This window comes from Jaculus jaculus, chromosome 7, assembly GCF_020740685.1.
Source record: "Jaculus jaculus isolate mJacJac1 chromosome 7, mJacJac1.mat.Y.cur, whole genome shotgun sequence".
In the NCBI taxonomy this organism is placed as follows: Eukaryota; Metazoa; Chordata; class Mammalia; order Rodentia; family Dipodidae; genus Jaculus; species Jaculus jaculus.
This window is the reverse complement of record NC_059108.1, coordinates 64508836-64526128: the sequence shown is the minus strand read 5'-3', so window position 1 is coordinate 64526128 and position 17293 is coordinate 64508836. Positions and strand designations below refer to the sequence as shown.

General features: G+C 38.8%; 1 protein-coding gene and 1 pseudogene across 4 annotated transcripts in view; both read right to left on the bottom strand.

The window, feature by feature from the left end:
• Bach2 (BTB domain and CNC homolog 2) overlaps nt 1-17293 on the bottom strand; it is a 475485-nt gene that overhangs the window by 338854 nt on the left and 119338 nt on the right. The window lies entirely within an intron of this gene.
• On the bottom strand, nt 8691-10779 carry LOC101617628 (annotated as a pseudogene).

Below are 17293 nucleotides of genomic sequence, written 5' to 3'. Positions count from 1 at the left end.
TTCTTTTTAAGAAAAGTAAGGGTCTGTAGAGATGGCTTAGCAGTTTTGTGCACCACATGGTCTATAATGGCTGTGGTCCTGCTAATGCAGACTTGCCAGTGCTGTGACTGGCAGCTCTAGGACAAAGTTCCAAACTAGCATTATAAACTTTATTAAATCAGCAAATTGTCCTTCAAGGATCACTTGTGGACACTGCGGCAGAGCTGAGGCAAGAGGCCTTTAGGTAGATGCAGGAAACAACCCTATATTTCATAGATATGATTTAATCTCCACTACTTGCAATTCTTACTAAATCAGACACACCTCTCTCTCTCTTTCTCGAGTACATTAGAAATAAAAACTTCTTACCAGTACCTGAACATATAATGTGCTTTCTTCCTCTTCACTGGTCACATCCTGTCCTCTCTCTCTGTAATGCCTTTCATCTTTGTCTCTACTTGGGAGACTCCTTCATATTCTTGCAGATGCAGCTCAAATGTCAACTTCTCGGTTGAGGTTTCCCTACTTTTTCCAGACAGACCTACTTTACTCTCTGCATGTTCACCCTGTTAGCATCAGGATAGTCATATTTTATCAGTTCTTACTTTGTTTTTGATTAGGGCTTTAGTTGATCATGTTCACATTGGATTCCCCAGGAACAGGGTGCTTATTTATCCCCATACCATTTCTCACCCTCACCCTGCCATAGCAGGTAACCTATAGCTTGGCATATCACAGGGCTTTAATTAGATATTGGTTCCATGGAATGATGAGAGAGTACTTGAAAGTTTATTAATTCAGATGGTAAATAGTAGGTCCAACACTCAGGCAAGTGAACATACAATCTTAGATGCACTCATCTGAGAATTCCCTGTCACTAAATAATATATAACCAGGAGAGATCATATATCTCACATAGGTATATCTTCTTGCTGTCCCCCAACTCAGCAACAAAAAGACAAGGTGCAAGAAGCTCTGGCAACCTTTCCACACCTTGACTATGAGTTGTGAGCACACATTCGATAATTTAGGCCAAGCTTTCCCTTCTGTGATATTGCTTTTATTTTATTTTTTACAGAGCTTCATTTATGCAGCCCAAGCTGGCCTTAAACTCACAATCCTGCTACCTCAGTCTCCTGAGTGCTAGCATCATAAACCTGCATGACCACACCTGGCTCTATATGTGAGATTCTTTACAGAAAATAGTAACAGTGGGCATTTACATTTATGTTTACCTATACACCAATTTTGCAGTAGTTATTTGCTGAGTTTGTGCCTTAGCTATATGTCCATATCATATATCGTTGACTGATTATATGTATGTCCCTAATATGTGAAGTCTGACCTGTAAAATTCTCACACCTACTAAGATACAGATTATTATCTAACATAGACTTAGAAAGACAAAATGTTTTAGCAAGAATTGATTATTCATGCCAGGCGTGGTAGTGCATGCCTTTAATCCCAGCACTCTGGAAGCAGAGGTAGGAAGATCATCCTGAGTTTGAGGCCACCCTGAGAATACTGAGTGATTTCCATATCAGCCTGTGCTAGAGTGAGACCCTACCTTGAAAAACCAAAAAACAAAACAAAAAAACAAAAAAAACAAAAAAACCCCAGAATTGATTATTCATATCAATGGCTGTGAACAGGATTCTAGTTGCCTTCAGTAAAAGCATCTGGAAAATCAATTTTCAGCCTATATTCACTTCAAGAAAGTGAGTTCACAGGAAGCCAGGAAGCTAATGTGACTGGGTTAATTCATTCTTTTCTACCATTGCTCATGACCTGCTTCCAGGATCTGTGAACTAACTACAGAATCCAGGATGTTTGACTGAGTTCTGTTATCTGTCTAGATTCAATAAGCCCAGCTAGTTAATGAGTGATGGCTGGATTTCATTCCAAGCTTCCCTTCATCCATGAAGCAATTAGGTCTCTCATGGGAGTTTCAAAGGTGCATATAAAGAGACTAAAATGGGTAGTTTGATGGGAAACAAACCTCCTTAGCCACTGGGGGGTAGTAGATGTTTCTTAAGACACATGAAGAATGTAGCTGATTTATTCTTTCCTCACATGGATTATTGCTTTCCTTCATGCCTGTCTTTCTGACATTATAAAAGGCTCTTATAAGTTATTTATATAAAACCAAGTGCCCTGACCCACAGGCAAGGTATTCCTGGAACTGCTGAAAAAGCATGCAAGATAGTGATACCATTTTAGGAAGTGCCAGGCAAGAAAGCTGTGACTAACTCCTGCTCAGTAGAGATATTTGTAAACAGAATGAATGTCCCTTATATGCTCTATTCCTCTGTGTTGCTCCCTCCTGTGGTGATATTCATATGCATGTGCATATTTCCTCTGTAGATCCCTAAATGCAGGGACTATTCTAAGGGAGTAGAAATCTATTTTGGAGAAAACAAGGTACCCAATGGCAGAGAACACAGGATCTGAAGCTCATGGAGTATTCCTATACAGCCCATTCTGCTGGACCTGCTGCCTCTGCCCCTTTACCTCCTCTGCCTTAAACCACACTAATATAGGCTGGATTGTGGACTCTGAAGTTCATTATATACAAGAAGCAGAACAGGGAATAAGACCAGGCCCCTGGGTAAGTGAAAGACAGGATGAAGCAAGTGTGAAAGAGAAGGCTTTAGAATGATGAAGCATTTTTTTTTTCTAACCAACTAAGCTCTAGCCTAGGAGGCACATCTGTCCTGCAAGAAAAATGAATGTCTGTTGTTCCTTGGAAGTACCACTGAGGTGCACAGAAGATAGCAGCTGAATAAGGAGTATGAACTCAAGTAGGAGTCTCTGGGATGGCTGAGAGGCGAAGAGAGCACTGGCAGCTTTTATAAGCAACTTTTCATGATACCTGGGACATGGGGCCTCATTTCATTTGTGCACATCAACATAAGCAAACAGATAACTGGACAGCGTGTCACCTCCATGGTAAGGCACTCTAGGGGAAGTTCTTTAGGCTATAAGAGTTAAGGGCATCTGATTAACTAGCTACAAGAAGCTGAATATTGGTGATATAAATGGTATATGGCTGGACAGTTTTCCAAAGCCCATGGTGTAGCTGTATATTAGGAAGACTGCTATAAACAATGTGTGTGTTTGCATGGAGTCTAATATAGTCAAGCAGGCAGATAGATGTGGAGCAGCTGCCCAGCCCAAGAAAACACACAGCACTGAACTTCCAATTTGGGTGAATAATAGCTCTAAATAAGAAATAGGTCTGATGGGCTAGTGAGAATTTAGAATGACACTGGCTACTAGTACAATACATAAATGACTATTACAAGGGATCACATGATAGATTCTCAAGTTATCCTATGATTATAAAATTACAAATATGGTGTCATAAAAAACTTTAATATGAAAATATGCTATGAAGTAAGCACACAGCCGAATTACACATATAGACCTCAGTTCTGTAAAACACACACAGACACACACACACATACATTTAAAGAGAGAGGATGAACATGCCACAAACACCATTTTCTCTGGGGGAGTGTAATTATATGTGATTTTCCCCCTTTATACTTAATGTTTCATCTATTCTAAAATAAATGTGTTATTTTAACAGCCAAGAAAAGAACCACATTATTTAAATTTTAAAAAGGTTACTTGGGCTGAAGAAGGTGGAAAAAGATGAAATAGAAGCATTCAAGTTTATAAAATATTCAAATGAATTTGTCTTCATGTCTACAAACATTAATATCTTCTGTCTTACAGTGTAACTTTCCAAGAACAAAGGCTGTGTGCAATTCTGTGCAATGTCTGGCTCAATTAACAATTCAGACTGAACATGGTTTTTATGACAATTACTGCATGTACTTGATTCTTGTCTCCTCTGGCAGCCAGCTTGTAAAATTCCTCAGTGTCGTGCATCCTTCTCTCTACCCCTTTTAAACGTCATGTGTTAATGGTGTGCTTTATTTGGAGCATGAGTATTCATAGAAAATACTGATGCTCTGCCATATTTAAGGCAGAATGTCAAGAAGTACTGCAATCTCCTCTGCTCTAGTCCACTTTAGTGTTAAAAAATGTGTGCATTCTAAGGATGAGCTAGCATTTTGTTTTACTTAGTAATTTAACTACTGGATTCATGACTGTCTTAGTCCTATAGGTGACAAAAAGGAGTTTTTCCTCTTAAGAAACAAAACCAAACTCAACTCTTAAGTGATATCATGCTTCAACACTGGAGCCATAGTCATAGGGTTTTCTAGACAGCTTGAACCTCTTTCTACTTCCTTAAATATAGCAAAGTTATTGAACTTAGAAGTTACTCTCAAGATGTGCATTTCTATCTATAAACAGTAGTGTTATTATTATTTTTTTTAGTATACTGGCTAGAAGACACAAATAACTGCCAAAACTTCAAGATCATAGTCCTAATAAAATTTAAAACACAGTGTATTAAGTGTGGCAGGAATTAGTTCCTTTCAAGGATGTCATGAAGGAAGCAGGTAAATGTGAAATCCCAGGTCTTCATTATATTGAAACAGAAAAACTACTTTTTCATGACTCTCACCTCATTCTCTATCAGCCTGCTCATGTCACAATGGCTAAACCACCCAGTACTCCCTCTCACCAATGCTGACTGTTAAATACTTTAAGTGTGAGCTAACAGGTGGCATTCCTGTCAGTGTTAACTAATAAATAGCAAATAGATAAATTAATAACATCATTTACCAAAGTCTAGCTTTGAACATTTCATTTCCTTGATTTTGAATCATGGGCTCAGCTTAAAGAATATCTTTAATGACTGTTCATTATTCAGACAAATAATATTCTTGTGGCCAAACACAACAGCTTACTTTTAACTAAGTTTCCTTAGGTAACTGAGGCAGGATGTTTAAATTTTAAGCACAGCATCAGCTTGATTTCTTGGTGACTCTGCCGTTCAGACATGTGAAATCTTCAGAAACAGGGTCTTACATCTCTTTCTCATAGGAAACCAAGGGCCTTGGCAATAGCCTATAATATTTTGGAGGCTATAGGAACCTCCCTGGCCAACAGCTCACTGGAAGGTATCCCATCCCTGGCACTGAAAATTTTCTAGTAACAATCTATGGCTTCTGGATGTGCCATTATTCAAGAAAGTAGATTTTCATATGTCTTACTCAGAATATCTTGAACTTTGATTGACCCTGCCCCCCCACCTTTCTTTTATACAATCTCTTCCCCTGACCTTGCTTAGGCCTTTCTTCTCCCTGTAATTTGTTCTTCTACTTACATATATACAACACCATCCCCTTAAGACCTTCCCTCTCCTCCCTCCCTTATAGCTTTTTTCTAGCTTATGGGCCTCTGCTAGTGATTTTTGCTTCCAGATCACACACAATTCTATATACATGTGTGGCTAGGATCCACATATGAGAGATAACATGCGACATTTGGCATTCTAGGCCTGAGTTACCTCACTTAGTATAATCCTGTCCACATCCATCCATTCCTCTGTAAATTTCATAATTTCATTTTTCTTTACTGCTGAATTGAACCCCATTGTATAGATGTACCACATCTTTATTATCCATTCAGCTGTGGATGGACATATAGGCTGGTTCCATTTCCTAGCTATTGTGAATGGAACAGCAATAAATATGGTTGTGCAAGTATCTCTAAGATAGTGAGAAGTGTCATTAAGATATATGGCTAGGATTGCTATAGCTGGATCATATGGTGAATCTATTTTTAGCTGTCTCAAGAACCTCCACACTGATTTCCACAATGGCTGTACTAGATTACATTCCCACCAACAGTATAAAAGGGTTCCCCTTTTACTGCATCCTCACCAACATTTATTGTCATTTGTTTTCTTGACGGTAGCCATTCTGACAGGGAAGAGAAGGAATCTCAAAGTAGTTTTAATTTGTATTTCCCTGATGGCTAAGGATGTAGAGCACTGTTGTAGATGTTTATATGCCATCTGTATTTCTTCTGATGAGAACTCTATTTAGTTCTATATCCTGTTTTTTGATTGGGTTGTTTGATTTGTTATTGTTCTGTTTTTTGACTTCTTTGTATATTCTGGATATTAATCCTCTGTCAGATGTGTAATAGGTAAAGATTTTCTCCCATTCTATAGATGTCTTTTTTCTCTATTCACAGTGTCCTTTGCTGTACAAAAGCCTTGTAATTTCATGAGATCCCAGTAGTTGATTAGTGATTTTATTTTCTGAGGAATTGGGATTATATTCAGAAAGTCATTACCTATGCCAATATGTTGAAGGGTTTCCCCTACCTTTACCTGTAGCAATTTCAGTTTCAGGTCTGATATTAAGGTCCCTGATTCACTTGGATTTGATTCTTGTGCATGGAGAAAGACAAGGATCTATTTTCATCTTTATACATATAGATATCCAGTTTTCCCAGCACCACTTGTTGAAGAGGCTGTCTTTTCTCCAGTAAATATTTTTGACATTGTTATCAAAAATCAGATGGCTGTAGCTGCCTGGATTAACATCTAGGTCCTCTATTCTGTTCCACTAATCTACATGTCTGTCTTTGTGCCAGTAACATGCTGTTTTGTTAGTATGGCTTTGCAATATAGCTTAAAATTGGGTATGGTGATACCACCAGTCTTATTTTTGTTGCTCAATTTTTTTTTTTTTTGCCTATTTGAGGTTTTTGTGCTTTCAAATGAATTTTAGGATTGTTTTTTCTATTTCTGTGAAGAATGCCATTGGAATTTTAATGAGGATTGCATTAAATGCATAGATTGCTGTAATACTTTTACCATGAAAGGATGTTGGATTTTGTTGAATGCCTTTTCTGCATCTATTGAGATGATCATGTGATTTTTGTACTTCAGACCAATTATATGATGTATTACATTTATTGGTTTGTGTATGTTGAACCATCCTTGAATCCCTGGGATAAAGTCAACTTGGTCAGAGTGAATAATCTTTTTGATATATACTTGTATATATTCTTTGCCAATATTTTGCTCAGAATTTTTGCATCTATGTTCATGAGGGAGATTGGTCTGTAATTTTCTATTTTTCTTTCTGTCTTTGTCTGGTTTTTGTATGAGGGTATTGCTGGTTTCATAGAAGGAGGTTGGTAGAATTTCTTCCTTTTCTACTTTATGGAAAAGTTTGAGAAGCAGTGGTGTTAGTTCTTCCATAAAGGTCTGGTAAAATTCACCAGTGAATCCATCTGGGCCTGGGCTTTTTTTAGTTGGGAGACTTTTTTTAACTTCTTGGATCTCTGTACTTGTTATAGGTCTATGTAAGTGGTTTACCTCATCTTGATTTAATTATGGTAGGTCATATGAATTAAGGAAATCATCCATTTCTTTCAGATTTTCAAACTTAGAGGCATATATATACTTAAAGCATGTCCTTATAATTGCCTGGATTTCTTTGGTATTTGTTGTAATAGTGTCTTTTTCATCTCTAATTTTATTATTATTATTTTTACATTTTGTATGTTTTTTTTATTTGCGCCAGGTGGGGATTTTAGTCTCCCTCCCTCACTGTGGATTTCTGATCACAAAAGGAGCCCTTGACTTGGCTAATCTGAGAAATTAAATCAGGGACAAAGTCTCCTTACACCCTGCCATCTTGCCAAGGAAGTCATCTTTAGAGAATACTTAAAGGTTATTGCATGAGTCTGGATGAATTCCATGCTCAGCTTCCCTAGGTCCTGACCACCTAGCAGACCCCCTTTCTGCCAAGGAGAAGCAGAATTGTTTTCCCAGTCCTCCTCCTTCTTTGTTAAGAACCTAACTGGGGGAAAGAAACCCCACTAGACCATGAGCCCTCTAAACTGAATCCCCTTCCCCATGCTGTGTTGAAACCCTTTGCACAGAAGTCCAGGTGGAAGCTGATGTTTTTACTCATCTCGCTGTTTGAAAGCACCATTATGAGTATATATATATATATGTATGTATATATATATATATATATATGTATATAAATAAAATGAATATATATGTATATCATATCTATCATATATATATAAACTGTAAACAAGAGGTAACAGAGGCTCCTAGAAACTGATTTTCTTCAAGGTTTCCTGTGTGGTAGGCACCTGAAATACTGTAGAAAAGTGTCTTGTGTGGTGTTCTCAGCTCCCTGCTGCTAGTTGGGTTCTGTTTCGCATGACCAGGAATGGTGCTGGTGAGACTGCTCAGAGGGCTGGGAGGGGATTCTGCCGCCCGAATGTCTCTACTTTCTGTCCTCAGTTGTGCTCCTATCCAATCAGGCTACAGACAACAAAAGATATATAATAATAATAATAATAATAATAATAATAATAATAATAAACCAAATATATATATAAATTTTTATAGAATTTCTGTTTTCCTCTCACCTACCTTTCCTCTGCAAGGTATTTGCTATTTCTGTATTATTATAGAGTTTTTGCTGCAATAACCCTCTTGTTTCAGTCATAGCAAAAAAAAAGAAAGAACAGAAAATTCCTCTAGAGTAGAAAACAAAAGGCCTGACCTCTCCAACCAAAAAAAGAGTGGTGAAAGGGAGGGGGCCTGTTTTAGCTTTTAAATAGGACTAAAGATTAACATCAAGAAATCAGGAGATGATGTCCAACCCTTTTCACAAGGCAAAGCCCTTCACCTCTGATTTTTGTTTTAAATTCCTTTTTCACTTCTGGGTTCTGATACTTCTCTCCATCATCACGTTCTTGGTGTTTTATTTTTGTTTAACTTTGTATCACTACCTCAGTTTGCTCCCATGTCCCTTACACACAAGCAAAATATTCCTTCAGTGGAGCGAAGAGGTGGCAGATTACTGGCACACTCCAGGACTGGCCCAGCAGTCTCTGCCTCGCCAAAAGGCTCATGTTGGAGATGTCCATGTAGTGGACAGGGAAGCCAAACACCCTTTCCATTTCAGTGCACCAAAGGATGTCCTCTTTTGCATTCATGAAGATAGGAAATGTTGGCCTTTGCCCTGCTTTATGGAGTTTGACCTGGTGGTAATGGTCCTCACTTTGCTGAACTTAGCTATTCTGCCATGTTCCAGACATTCCTACAGTTCTAGCTTATCATTCACAGTGGATGCCAATGGCCTGTTCATACCAGGAGGGCTACTCAGAAGTAGCGAGCCCTGTGTGCAGCTGACACTTCTTTGACATCAATCATCATAGGGTTAGACTTAAGAAATCATGAAATATCCTCTTGTCACTAACACCCATGGCTACCCCATTCTCAAAGAGCCAGAAGAAGGGGTGATCATCTCCTTCCTAGGGCTGCACATCATGCAGGAGGTGGTAGAACTCAAAGAACAGCCGGCCAGTGCCCTCGTAGAAACCCTTGCGGGCAGTGTTGACAATGGAGAGATCATTGCAGGGGCTACCCCCAGTCACCAAATTGAATTGGCCCCACTCCTGATATGCTTCTGTGTGATGCTACAGACGTCCCCGATGTACATGATCTTCCCCTGGTGCTGCCATGCCCATTATGATTGAGTCTTCACACACCTCCGAGGCAATGAAGCGATCCACTTAATACCCAGGTCCTTCAGCACCAGGAGTCCTGTAGCAATTCCATCAAAAAGAGACAACACCCAAATGGGCTTCCTTTTTCTCCACTGGAACAGGTGGGTAAACCTTTGGGGGGCTGGGTCAAATTCTTGGTCATGGTTATTGGTGAAGAACACCTGCAGTTGAGAAGGCCAGTCTTCCTGCTGCCACAGCAGCCCATAGGTGCCCTTATGCCCACACATGTAGCAGTTCCAGGGGTCTTCCTTGATTGCTGCTTGGGCAGCTCCTGGCCCCACCAAAAGATCCACACATTCGACACAAAAGTACCTACAGCAGCTGTTATTCCCGCACATGAGCACTTCATGGCCCCCACAGCAGATGGTACAATAGGACTGATGGCCATCATCATCATATTGGTATGCACACTCCAAGAAGCAATTCTTGCAGTTCTGACACATTCCAACGAAGAGTGGGTGCTCCAGGGAGACATTGAGGCTCCCACATGAGATGCAAATGTCCTCAATGTTCTGGCACTTTTGCCTCACTTCGTACACCAGCCACTGTCTTGTCTTGTGCATTCATCGATAATCTCCTTGACCTTGGGCTTCTCTGTTGTGCTCTTTCTGGGCTTTTTAGCTACTGGGGGTGGGGCGCCTCAGCCTCAACCCACATGTCTGTGTAAACTTCCTTGAAGGGATTCTTCTCTTCTTCTGCTGGTTCCAGGCCCTTGGGACCAGAAGGCTGGAACCCCCCAAGGGCCCATTCAATCATCCGCTTCTTCTGTACCTCCACAGCCTTGGCAGTGTCACTCTCGTCACTATCATGACAGGCTGCAAACAGCTTCCCTGCACGGCTACTGGCCACCTGTAAGACTTCATAGATGGCTTTGCGGTACATCAGCTGCTTGTTGTAAGTGGCCAGGTGGAATGCACTGCAGAAGCAGCTCAGTGGCATCAGCTTTTCTACACACACCACTGAGGATTTTCCCTCTCCAGACCACATGATGCAGCGGGTGCCTTCAGCTGCTTGGCTCCTGCCAGTCATCCACTAAGACACAATTCGGTCTGGCCACCAGGAGAAGCCCTGCAGTCTCCCCCATACCAGCTCCCCAGTGCCAAAGCCCCAGCCATCCTCATACTCAGGCTCATCATCAGCTGCTTTGGTGGCATTCTTGTCCCCAGCATCAGCACCTACAGGTTCAGGTGTGGTGGCCACAGTAGGGGATGCAGGATCAGTGGGCTGCTGCACAGCAGGAGAGCTAGCCTTCTTCACCTTCTGAGACTCTCCAGACCCCTGGTTTTCTTCCATAGCATTCATTACTGCAATTACCTTGACTTTCTTCTCAGCCCGTAAGGCCAGGTGCAGCCCCAGTGTGGTCCGGCTCAGGAATAATTTTATTAATTTTTGTCTGTTGTCTTTTCCTTCTGGTCAAATTTGCTAGGGTTTATCAATCTTGTTTATCCCTTCAAAGAAATAACTCTTTGTTTCATTGATTCTTTGGATTTTTTTTGTTTCTATTTCATTACTTTCTGCCCTAATCTTTATTATTTGTTCTCATCTACTGATTTTTGGTTTGCTTTGCTCTTTTTTTCCAAGGTCTTAAAATGTTTATTTATAAACTCTCTAATTTCTTAATATAGGCACTTAGAGCTATAAATTTCCCCCTTACGAATGCCTTTGTGTCCCAAGGTTTTGGTATTATAATCATTTGATAGTATGAATTTTTTATTTCCTTTTTGATTTCTTCAGTGACCCATTGATCATTCAATAGTGTACTGTTTAGTCTCCATGAATTTCTGTATGCTCTGTAGCTTTTCTTGTTGCTGATTTGCTGTTTAATCCCATTGTGGTCAGATAGAGGACAAAGGATTATTTCAGTTTTCCTTTATTTGTGGAGATTTGCTTTGTGTCCTAATATATGGTTTACAGAATATATGGTTACAGAATGTTCCATGTGCTGCTGAGAAAAATGTATAATCTGCAGCATTTGGATGGAATGTTCTGTAGATATCTGTTAGGTCCATTTGTTCCATGACATCATTTAATTCAGATGTCCCTGTTTTATTTTTTTATTTTGCCGGGATGACCTATTAATTGACGAGAGTGGGGTACTGAAGTCTCCCACAATAATTGTGTTTGATGTTATCTGTGACCATAAGTCTAATAGTGTTTGTTTGATGAAACTGGGAGGCCCCATGTTAGGTACATGTTGTATGTTTAGGTTTGTAATGTCCTCCTGCTGCAGTGTTCCTTTAATCAGTATAAAATGACCTTCTTTATCTTTCCTCACTAATGTTGGTTTGAAGTCTATCCTGTCAGATATTAGGATAGCAACCCCTACTTGTTTACTAGGCCCATTTGCTTGAAATGCTATTTTCCATCCTCTCACCTAAAGGAGGTGTCTATCTTTTACTGAGAGATGAGTTTCCTGGGGGCAACAAATGGCAGGATCCTGCCTTTTAATCCAGTCTGTAAGCCTGTGACTTTTGGTTGGGGCATATAGGCCATTAATATGAAGAGTTATTACTGAAATGTATGCATTTATTCTAGCCATTCTTTTTCTTTTGTAGTGTTTCCTGTTTTCCCTTTACTCATTTGTTTTAACTGTTATTTGAGTGTGGTTTACTTTTTTCTGTTTCCTTCTGTGTGTGTTCTGCTTTCTCTTCAGCATCAAGAATTCCTTCAAGTATTGTCTGCAGAGCTGGCTTAGTTGTCATAAATTCCTTTAGCTTGTTTTTATTGTGGAATGTCCTTATTTCTCCATCAATTTGCATAGATAGCTTTGCAGGATAAATAATCTTGGTTGACAGTTGATATCTCTCAGAACTTGGAATACATAATTCCAAGCCCTTCAGGCTTTAAGGTTTGTGTTGAGTAATCTGCAGTTATTCTGATGGACTTGCCTTTGTAAGTGATTTGCTTTTTCTATCTAACTGATTTCAATATATTTTCTTTGGTTTGCTTGTTTAGTAGTTTAACATATACATGGCAAGGACAGGTTCTTTCCAGGTTTTGTCTGTCTGGTGTTCTAAAAGCTTCCTGTATCTGCACTGGCATTTCTTCCTCAATTTGGGGAAAATTTTCTTCTATGATTTTGTTGAAAACACCTTCCAAATCTCTGGATTGAAATTCTTTTCCTTCTGTTATACCCTGAATTCTTATGTTTGATCTTTTCATAGTGTGCTGGATATCCTGAAATTCCCACTCATACCTTGCTATTAACTTGTCTTTCTCTTTGTTGGACTATATTAGGTCTACCACTGGATCTTCTAGGTTATTCTGTTCTCTCCTTCATCCATTCTACTGGTGAGACTTTCCACAGGTTTTTTTTTTTTATTATTATTATCATTTCACTGACTATATTCTTCAGAGCTAGGATATCAGCCTGGGTTTTCTTCAATATTTCTATTTCCATACTCATGTCTTATAATGACCTCTTTATTTCATTAAGTTGGTTTCCTGTGTTCTCTTTCAGAATTTTATTTTCTTCTTTGATTCCCTTCATTTCTTCTCAAATTTCTTTGAGCATAGATACCATCATTTTCTTGAAATCTTTGTCAGGCATTTCAACTAAAACAGTCTTCTTGGTGATCATTTCTGATGGACTTATAGTTTTGGGTGGGACTGTATTGTTTTGATTCTTTGAGTTCCTTGTATTATAGTGCAGTGACTTTTGCATCCTGAATTGATTTGATGCTTGGGTTTTCTACTTATCTGCAGTGTTCACAGACATGTCACTCCACCTCTATATACCCTCAGATTATGAGTTCAAGGTGCCAGGTGTAGTTCTTGTCCCCCAATCAAGCCACAGAAGTAATCCTAGGTGTTGAGTTTGCTTGTTAAGCAAGTATTCTAGTGGACTGGGTGGAATGATTTACTTGCATATTATAAACTTCAACTGAGTAACACACAATCAATAAAAACCAGCACAAAGTATGCAACTGTGGGGATTAACACAAACAGTCTTTTTTTAAAATTTTTATTTTTTATTTATTTCTTTAATTTTTATTAACATTTTCCATGATTATAAAATATATCCCATGGTAATTCCCTCCCTCCCCACCTCCACACTTTCCCATTTGAAATTCCATTCTCCATCATATAACCTCCCCATTACGATTATTGTAACTACATATATGCAAAATCAACCTATTAAGTATCCTCTTCCCTTCCTTTCTCTATCCTTTATGTCTCCTTTTTACATTACTGGCCTCTGCTACTAAGTATTTTCCTTCTCACGCAGAAGCCCAATCATCTGTAGCTAGGACCCACATATGAGAGAGAACATGTGGCGCTTGGCTGTCTGGGCCTGGGTTACCTCACTTAGTATAATACTTTACAGGTCCATCCATTTTTCTGCAAATTTCATAACTTCATTTTTTTTTATCACTGAGTAGAATTCCATTGTATAAATGTGCCACATCTTCATTATCCACTCATCTGTTGAGGGACATCTAGGCTGGTTCCATTTCCCAGCTATTATAGATTGAGCAGCAATAAACATGGTTGAGCATGTACTTCTAAGGAAATGAGATGAGTCCTTTGGATATATGCCTAGGGGTGCTATAGCTGGGTCATATGGTAGATCAATCTTTAGCTGTTTTAGGAACCTCCACACTGTTTTCCACAATGGCAGGACCAGATTGCATTCCCACCAGCAGTGTACAAGGGTTCCTTTTTTTCCACATCCCCGCCAACATTTATGATCATTTGTTTTCATGATGGTGGCCAATCTCACAGGAGTGAGATGGAATCTCAATGTAGCTTTAATCTGCATTTCCCTGATGACTAGTGACGTAGAACATTTTTTAGATGCTTATATGCCATTCATATTTCTTCCTTTGAGAACTCTCTATTTAGCTCCATAGCCCATTTTGTGATTGGCTTGTTTGACTCCTTATTATTTAACTTTTTGAGTTCTTTGTATATCCTAGATATCAATCCTCTATCAGATATATAGATGGCAAAGATTTTTTCCCATTCTGTAGGTTGCATCTTTGCTTTTTTCACTGTGTCCTTGGCAGTGCAAAATCTTTGTAATTTCATGAGGTCCCAGTGATTAATCTGTGGTTTTATTGTCTGAGCAATTGGGGTTGTATTCAGAAAGTCTTTGCCAAGACCAATATGTTGAAGGGTTTCCCCTACTTTTTCCTCTAGCAGTTTCAGAGTTTCAGGTCTGATGTTAAGGTCTTTAATCCATTTGGACTTAATTCTTGTGCATGGCGAGAGAGAAGAATCTATTTTCATCCTTCTGCAGATATATATCCAGTTTTCAAAAGACCATTTGCTGAAGAGGCTGTCTCTTCTCCAATGAGTATTTTTGGCATTTTTATCAAATATCAGGTGGCTATAGCTACTTGGGCTTACATTTGGGTCCTCTGTTCTGTTCCACTGATCTACATGTCTGTTTTTGTGCCAGTACCATGCTGATTTTGTTACCATGGCTCTGTAGTATAGGTTAAAATCAGGTATTGTGATACCATACCACAAGCCTTGTTTATGTTGCTCAGTATTATTTTAGATATTCGAGGTTTTTTGTGATTCCAGATAAATTTTTGGGTTGTTTTTTCTATTTCCATGAAGAAAGCCTTTGGAATTTTGATAGGGATTGCATTAAATGTATAGATTGCTTTTGGTAAGATTGCCATTTTCACAATATTGATTCTTCCAATCCAGGAACAAGGGATGTTTCTCCACTTTCTAGTGTCTTCTGCAATTTCTCGCTTGAGTGTTTTAAAGTTCTCATTGTAGAGATTCTTTACTTCCTTGGTTAGGTTTATTACAAGGTACTTTATTTTTTTTGATGCAATTGTGAATGGGAGTGATTCTCTGATTTCATCCTCTGTGTGTTTGTGGTTAGCATATATGAAGGCTACTGATTTCTGTGTATTTATTTTGTATCCTGCTACATTGCTGTAGGTTTTGATCAGCTCTAACAGTTTGCTACTAGAGTCTTTAGGGTCCTTTATGTATAGAATCATGTCATCTGCAAATAATGATAACTTGATCTCTTTCTTTCCAATTTGTATCCCTTTTATGTGTGTCTCTTGCCTTATTGCTATGGCTAAGACTTCCAAAACTATATTAAATAAAAGTGGGGACAGTGGACACCCTTGTCTTGTTCCTGATTTTAGTGGGAAAGCTTCCAGTTTTTCCCCATTTAGTAATATGTTGGCTGTAGGCTTGTCATAAATAGCCTTTATTTTATTGAGATATGTTCCATCTATTCCCAGTCTCTGTAGGACTTTTATCATGAAGGGATGTTGGATTTTGTCAAATGCTTTCTCTGCATCTAATGAGATGATCATGTGATTTTTGTCCTTCAACCCATTTATGTAATGTATTACATTTATAGATTTGCGTATGTTGAACCATCCCTGCATCTCTGGGATAAAGCCTACTTGGTCAGGGTGAATGATCTTTTTGATATACTCTTGTATTCTGTTTGCCAACATTTTGTTGAGAATTTTTGCATCTATGTTCATGAGGGAGATTGGTCTGTAATTTTCTTTTTTGGTTCTATCTTTGCCTGGTTTTGGTATCAGGGTGATGCTGGCCTCATAGAAGGAGTTTGGTAGAATTCCTTCTTTTTCTATTTCCTGGAAAACTTAAGAAGCAATGGTCTTAGCTCTTCCTTAAAAGTCTGGTAAAATTCAGCCGTGAATCCATCTGGGCCTGGGATTTTTTTAGTTGGGAGATTATTGATAACTGTTCGGATCTCTATGTTTGTTATAGGTCTATTTAAGTGATTAATCTCATTTTGATTTAATTTAGGTAGGTCATATAAAATCAAGGAAATCATCCATTTCTTTCAGATTTTCATACTTTGTGGAGTATATGCTTTTATAGTATGTCCCTATGATTTTTTGAATTTCTCTGGAATCTGTTGTGATGTTACCTTGTTCATCTCTGATTTTATTAATTTGTGTCTCTTCTCTCTTTCTTTTGGTCAGTTTTGCTAAGGGTTTGTCAATCTTGTTTATCCTTTCAAAGAACCAAGTCTTTGTTTCATTAATTCTTTGGATTGTTCTTTCTGTTTCTATTTCATTAATTTCTGCCCTAATCTTTCTTATTTCTTCCCTTCTACTGATTTTTGGTTTGCCTTGTTCTTCTTTTTCCAAGGCTTTATGGTGAAGCATTAGGTCATTTACTTGCGACCTTTCTAATTTCTTAATATAGGCACTTAAGGCTATAAATTTACCTCTCAGAACTGCCTTCATTGTGTCCCACAAACAGTCTTATAAAGCATTCCTAAGGGTGAGTAGCTATTGGCAGTTAATTGTTGCTGGGGGGACGGGGAGTCATGTTTTTCAGTGATATATGCAGTGGTAATTTGTCTATACTCCAGTACATAAACCTCCCACACATGTTCATGAAAGCAGCCCTAAGTTAACTCAGTGTATAATACAGACATGTTCATAAAACACTTGGAAGCAGGACAGAAATTATTTGGGAAGAAGAGGCTTAGTGAGTGTGGGAGGGAAATAAGAGGATAACAGAGGATGACTACCATCACATGCATTATGACATGTGGATAAAATTGTCAAAAATAAAATAATTTTAAAAAATATTTAATTTACTTATTTCAGAGAGAAGTTGGGGGATGGGCATGCCAGGTCCTCTAACCACCGCAAACGCATGTGCCACCTGGTGCATCTGGCTTTATGTGGGTACTGGGGAATTGAACTTGGGTCCCTTGGCTTTGCCAGCAAATATCTTAACTGCTAAGTCATCTCTCCAGCCTCTAAATTAAATTAAAAAAAATTAATTCACAGGTAGTGTGGCAGTAAGAAATCATGTATGATGGGTTGGAGGAATTGCTTAGAGGTTAAGGCACTTGCCTGCAAAGCCAAAG